Source organism: Misgurnus anguillicaudatus, chromosome 5 (genome assembly GCF_027580225.2).
Source record: "Misgurnus anguillicaudatus chromosome 5, ASM2758022v2, whole genome shotgun sequence".
Taxonomy (NCBI): domain Eukaryota; kingdom Metazoa; phylum Chordata; class Actinopteri; order Cypriniformes; family Cobitidae; genus Misgurnus; species Misgurnus anguillicaudatus.
In genome coordinates, this window is record NC_073341.2 from 28,116,475 (window position 1) to 28,123,712 (window position 7,238).

The 7,238-nt window shown below is 36.3% G+C and overlaps 1 long non-coding RNA gene across 1 annotated transcript; it reads left to right on the forward strand.

The window, feature by feature from the left end:
• The first annotated feature begins 715 nt into the window (after positions 1 to 715).
• LOC129415087 (uncharacterized) lies at positions 716 to 3,083 on the forward strand. Its single transcript, XR_008634691.2, has 3 exons — positions 716 to 925; positions 1,030 to 1,161; positions 2,972 to 3,083. It is a non-coding gene; the product is annotated as an uncharacterized lncRNA (long non-coding RNA).
• Positions 3,084 to 7,238: the final 4,155 nt, after the last annotated feature.

Consider the following 7,238-nt stretch of genomic DNA (forward strand, 5'->3'; position numbering starts at 1 on the left):
TTCATAGACAGCTTAAATGCCCCAAAATATATCTAGTACAGGTAGACAAATGCAGCTTTTAAGATATATTCACCACTGGGAGGAGACCTAGAACACCATCTGGATTGAAAACAAATCTTAGCAGAGCTAAAATAGTTTGGATGAGAAATTACCAAAAGCACAGTATAATATTTTTTGTCTGATACTGTACTTGCAATTCAAAAATGAAATATACTTTACCATTTTTTTAATCTTTCAATTGCAGATTAAATTTACTCTTAAAAATTTTCTTTGACCTATTTAACCAGATCTTCCAGATATTCATAACTCAGATTCATAATATTTGTAAAAAAACACATTTCACTTTAAAAATATGCTTGAAACAAAATATAGTGATTCAATTAAGGTGCATACACTTTTTGAGCCATCCACACATAGTTTAACATAGTTCACTGTCACTGTCTAACAAAGTTTGCTTATTCTGTCATTCAACCCTGCTGTAACATTCACAGATTGGGGTAGACTACAGAAACACACCCTCAACATTACAGTCAGGGAATTCGAAGGTGTTGAAAAACCTAAGTCATGACCCACTGTTAACATTTACATAATCATCGTGACACCCTGCCCTGTTCATCGTCCACATTTCATTTATATAATCTCATAAAAATATATATTTAAACTCATATCCCCCTCCCTTCAGCTCTCCTGCAATGCACTGTTGCCTTGGAAACTAAATTCCCCACAAGTATTACAAGCCTGGAGCCAGAGTTGTTATGACTTTATTTTTTATTCAAAAGATTGTACAGAAATGCATTTGCTTGTTTGCTTGTTGGTTGGTCAGCAGTAAATGATGTCATTTTACGAGGTTTGAAGAAAGGTTTGTTTTCCAGCCCTAGATCTTCCAAGAAGCTTCAAAGTTTCAAGGCACTGTGACATCTTGAAGGTGAAGTGAAATCATTTCTGATGTTTGATCCAAGATCTGTTGATTTTCAACTCGATGATATTCTAGTCATGCTACACTATAGTTCTTTGTTATATTATTTTCAGAAGCAAAATGTGGATGAATACCGCCGATTTATGGATCATTTGAAGCAAAGTCCTTTGCTCTCAGCATCCTTTGGGCGTGTGGAGCAGACTGGCAGAAGCTCAGCCTGAGGCGCCGGGGCAAGCTGGCATGAGGTGATTTTGGCAGTGTGGTTTAATGAGGTCGCACTAAGATGTAATAAAATTAATATCCCCTTGACATAGCTTAGACTCTTAAGCATGTATGTGGGAGATTCAATTCATGAACAGCGTGTAGCAAAAGGACACTGAACATTTGTAAATGACGGCTAAACTGTATTTTTGACCGTTGGTGGATTTTTGTCTTTGGCATACAATCCCTTTTACTGTGGTAGATTTGTGTTTCTTACTAAAAAAGGCCTATTTTAATTTTATGTCCATCTGTTTATTTATTGTTTTTTCGAATCTGCAATCCATAATGTTTGCCTCTCTATCGCCATCTCTATTTGGAACATATATTTTATCGCATTAAAAATAGCTGAAAATTCCTTCAAATAAATCCCAAGACATAACAAATAAACAAAGCTCTATAAATCCCCCCAAAATCATTATTATAACACTGTTTTGCACAGTTATTGTTTATTCATTTGCTCAATAACTCTAAGCAGGATACTATACATTTGAAGAGTTTGGTTCCAAAACGCAATAAATCCATTTTGACTGATTTCGGTAAACATGTGTTTTCTATACCAAGAAAGTGACAAGATGAAAACTTTCACATAGCATCTTTAGATTTTAATAACATTAAAAATCCAAAGCCATAATTTGATTTGAAAAGATTTATTATAAAAACTGATCATTTTTTCCGTAAGATGCAATAATTTTTTTTTTCCAAAATGCTATAAATCTATTGAATCAATATATAAATGTGCATTCATCTTTGCCATGTTACATTCATTTAGTTGACTAGTGGTATACACAGATAAAAAAACAATAATGGCATTAATCAAAACACTTACTTTGTCATTTTAAACACTGTCATCGCTGCTGTCATCCTTGTGACATCGTCGCTGAATTTTATTGACAGCGATCAGCTGTAAAATGTCTTGGTCCTGTTCGATTTTCATTGACTTCTAGTAAAATAATGGAAAGTTTGACCCCCAGATCCCCTGGGGTCAATGTGTTAACATGACAGAAGGTTAATGTTGTCGTGTGAGAACAAGCAATAGCCGGCATTTTTCTGCCGCCCGAGTGCCCCGAGTGGCACGTTTCTTCACTACCACAGAAAACCACCACAGGTTTATCAATGCCATCAAAAGTATTATTTGCTTGTTGTTTGTTTGTTGATTAGGAAGTACAAAGTAGATGAGGAAAACGCGCCGCCATTGTTATTTACAATGTGTGGAACGGTGTGCTGTGATTGGTTAAGCAGATTTATTGCAGATTTTTTTTCCCTAAATGCTGTTTATCGTGTTTTGGAAATGAAGTCTTCATTTACAGCTCATTGCCTTAAAAACCCTGATGAAACAAATTCATTGTATGTCATGACATTTCTGTGTTTTACACTTTATAAAATCCTGAAACTTTTTGTTTATTTCCAGATTAAAATCTGATTTTAATGCTAGATTTTCAGTGTTAGACTTGTAACCCAACACTGTATTGTTTGCTAAGTGAATCATAACATATCTACAACATAATTTTAAATAGGAAGTCTTGTTCATGAATTTCATTATAGAAACCCTTTAAGCTATTAGATCCATAATGTCCCGAGGAGTGAACATTACAATGAAGTCTCATTTATAAGAGTATTCGCTTTGGAAATGACTATCAGTTCTATCATTTCCCTGTTTGTTCTGTAACAGCTTGTGTCTGCTGCCGGTGTTTCTCATTTCAATGCAGAGGTTTTCATTAAATCTACGGAAAGGTTGTTGACATGTCTATCAGAGCTGGTGACACTTGTAGAAAATGAACTCATTTGTGTTGACAGATGACCACGTAATTGAGATAGTTATAACTTCCACAGAAGAGGAAGTGCAGAGACCGCTCCATCTTCACCAATGCTTCCTAAGGTAAACATCATGAAATTGTTTCATTTCTCGAAACAAATGTAATAATTATTTTTTCATTTCCGTCACACTGTCTAATTTTTTATTCTCTCTCGTTCGTTCTCTCTCACTATTTCTTTCTCTCCTATTTGTACCCATGCGTTCCTCAAACAATTTAATATTTTCTGAAATGCATTAAGGAAACAACAGCGAAGTTTAATCTAAATAAATTGCTCCCAGTTGGAATGCAGTCATAATGGCAGGCAATAATCTTGCCGTCTGTAGAGAGAAAATGAGGAATGTAAATATCCTCCCTGTTCAATGTTTCTCCTTTCGTCATCACGAAACAATGTGTTTGGTTGAAGCTCATCTGGAATCGAATCTTTTGAGAGTTTGCAAACCATATTACTTTCATAAGGGAGCGATATATTCTGCCAGTGTGTGCTAAGAGCTCCGCCAATATTAACGCCTCTGGCTTCTATATGAACTCGCTAGCAGGACAACCCCAGAAAATTGCATGTTGCTGTTGTTACTTAACAGACTTAAATTCTCAATAATCAAGAGTAAAGCATCCAAGTTTTGCTCTTCTCGTGTTCTCTATAAAATCATGCACTGGATTCATAAGTCTATGGTTACATTTTCTATGGTTGCGATTTTGCTGAGGATTCACATGGTTTAAAAATACACTTGATTTGTGCTTCTGTTTATTCTCTATGGAGACTTTTAATTGGACTCATGAATATTTTTCTGTCTCACACTTACAGAGCAATTGGCTGATTTTAAGTGAAAACGTGTTTTAGTTTTCTGTTTGTTGTAGCAAAAGAGTTCACATTTCCAGTTGTGCATGCCTAATGTGTGCAGATACAGTCTATTTACATTGACAGTTTATTTAGCAGATGTTTTCTTCCAAAGCGATTTACAAATCAGTGAGCATTTAACATTTGTCTGTTGAAATCTGCATTCAATCCTAAAGTCCCAATGAAATCAAAACTAGCAATTCTTATTTTTAATGGAATATTGCAGTGTTTATTATAAACAATTTATGTGCCCTCATAAACTTCAATCAAAATCTGAAAATGTACTTCGGCCCTCTAGTGGCGATTATTATCTAATGACGTCAGCTAGACGGCTTGGCGGGAGCATCCGTTAAAGGATTAGTCCAGTTTCTTAAAAAAAATTCAGATAATTTACTCACCACCATCATCCAAAATGTTGATGTCTTTCTTTTTTTCAGTCGAGAAGAAATTACGTTTTTTGAGGAAACCATTCCAGGATTTTTCTAATTTTAACGGACTTTAATGGACACCAACACGTAACAGTTTTATTGCACTTTAAAATTGCAGTTTCAACAGAGTTTCAAAGGACTCTAAACGATCCCAAACGAGGCATAGGGGTCTTGTCTACCGAAACGATTGTCATATTTGACAAGAAGAATAGAAAATATGCCCTTTTAAACCACAACTTCTCGGCTATCTCCGGTCATGTGACGAGGCAGCGCGACCTCACGTAATTGCGTAATGCTGTGGAAAGGTCACGTGTTACATATATGAAACGCACATTTGCGGACCATTTAAAACAATAAACTGACACAAAGACATTTAATTAGTATCATTCCACATACAACAACATCGGAACGGTCCTCTTTCTCCACACTTGTAAACACGGGGCCGTAGTTTCGCATAAGTCATCCGTGTCCTATTGACGTGATGATGCATTGCAGGAGGTCGCGCTGGTGTGTCACAGGACCGGAGATAGACGAGAAGTTGTGGTTTAAAAGTGCATATTTTTATTTTTATTGTCAAAAATGACAATCGTTTCACTAGATAAGACCCTTATGACTCGTTTGGGATCATTTAGAGTCCTTTGAAACTATGTTGAAACTGCAATTTTAAACTGCAATATAACTGTTGAGTGTTGGGGTCCATTAAAGTCCATTAAAATAAGAGAAATACTGGAATGTTTTCTTCAAAAAACATAATCAACATTTTGGATGACATGGTGGTGAGTAAATTATCTGGATTTTTTTGTAAGAAAATTGACAAATCCTTTAACGCCGCCCCCTCCAACTGTCAACCTGTTGCCAGTTCCATTTCTGAATGAAACATATCCAGTCAAAGCACAGTGGAAAACACAAGCCACGCCCATTATTTTGATTTTGTAATATTTCACTCGGAAATATGTCACAACACAATAGTATAGCCGATCACAAATTCTAGTTCATTGGGACTTTAAAAATATATGTGCTATACTTGATCCCATAGAACAGGGTTCGTCACATCCTTTCATGGAGAGCCGGTGCCGTGCAGAGATTAGCTCCAACAGAAGAACCATTTCTGGCTAAATGGTTCCAGAACCTTTAACATTTGCAGAAACTTTCTATTTCTTTGTATTGGAAAAAGTTTATTTAAAACGATACGAAGGAAATGTTTTTCTTTTTAGAAAATGTTATGGAGTGGTTCGTAGGGGGATCAAAAACGGGTTTTCTATTGCATTACTGTGAAGAACCTTTTGCATCACATTTATTTTTAAGAACGTTCCTTAAACTATTTTCTTTCCCAGTCGATCTAAAAAGTTTAACTTTTTTGACATAAAGACTGTTTAAACGTTTTCTTTGTATTCAAGTGGGGTGCAGGCCTTGGCTTTCAGAACGGCTGAACTTTATTTTGACACTTACACCAAACCTTCGCACACTGATACATTTCAGTCCAGCCTTATTAGTTTGATCCTGACAGTGTTACAGATTTGGGTGAAAAGGGCTTCAAGAGGTGTGCTGACAGTAGGTGCAAACTCAGAATTGCCTATACTGTATCAAGCCATACTCCCTTGAATCTCTGCTATAATCTTACATGAAACAGTTTTTTATGTTTACACTACTCTAATCTGTTTTTGCTTTGTGCTTGATCTCCTAAGGGGGCTAAGCGTATTTGTCTGGACACCTGTTATTATGCAGTACCACACGGGGTGCATACAATCTGCAAGCAGGGCGAGTGTGTCTTAAGCTGTCTTACCTTCTCCAGGCCTGCTGCTGAGTCCCCTGCAGGGCGACAACAGCGATTCAAAGCAGGCATAAACACACAGATGTTAAGATGTTAAACAGCTTTACCCTCACAAACTGATACTTTCTTATACCTGATGAGACTTAAGAATGATCCTAAAAACAGACAAACATAAAACAAATACCAGGTAAAGAATATTGCATCTTTATTATTGGTAGGTTGTTGCTAGGCAACCAGGATAGTTGAACTGTATTGTGTTATTCTAAGAGGTTTCAGTCTGCAAACCCAAACTTTCTCCTGCCCTCTCCTCATATCCATCGCGAGGCGCCCGTTTCCACCAAACAGTAATGGCTACACTTTCTTCAGCACACCTGGTGAAAACACACCACTTTCCCCATACCATTTCACTGAACACTGCTCTGAAACCACAGGTCAACCAAACAGTTTATCATAGTGGGCGAGAGAGGGATGGAACACAAATGTTTTGAGCAAATACTGAAAGCACATCATTGGGAGCTGGCCACTGTGATCCTTTGCTGACCACAGAGCTCATCACTGCTTACTTACTCAATTTGTACTCCATTAGCTTTTCTGGGTCTTGACTGAGGTGCCACATATCTCTTGACTGCCTGTTGGGCCAGTTCAGCTTCTGATCCAACACTGAGGTTCCAGCAGTTGAATCTTCACATTGTAAAAAAAAAATGCTGCAAGAACTTAATACAACTTGGTTTTGCAAGTCAATTCAACCTACTATTTTAAGTGTTTAAATTGTTTTCAAACTTAATTTTAAATTAAAGTAACATAAAAATATATGTTGATTTTACAAAAATGCTGCATTTTCAGTCCATTAATTCTTAAAGGAAAACACCACCGTCTTTCAATATTTTACTATATTCTTACTTCAACTTAGACAAATTAATACATAGCTATCTTTTTTCAATGCGTGTACTTTCGTGAATTAGCATTTAACCTAGCCCCATTCATTCCTATGGCTCCAAACATAGAAATGAATAGGGCTAAGGCTAAATGCTAACACATTCAAGAAGCGCTGTACAAAAATTAAAAGTGCACCCATTAAAAAAAGATAGGTATGTATTCATTCATCTTAATTGAGGTAAAAACATAGTTAAATATTGAAAAACAGTGGTGTTTTCCTTTAACACAATAGGAACCAATTCTGTAACTGGTGTCTATAAAATTCTGTTCTTTTTGG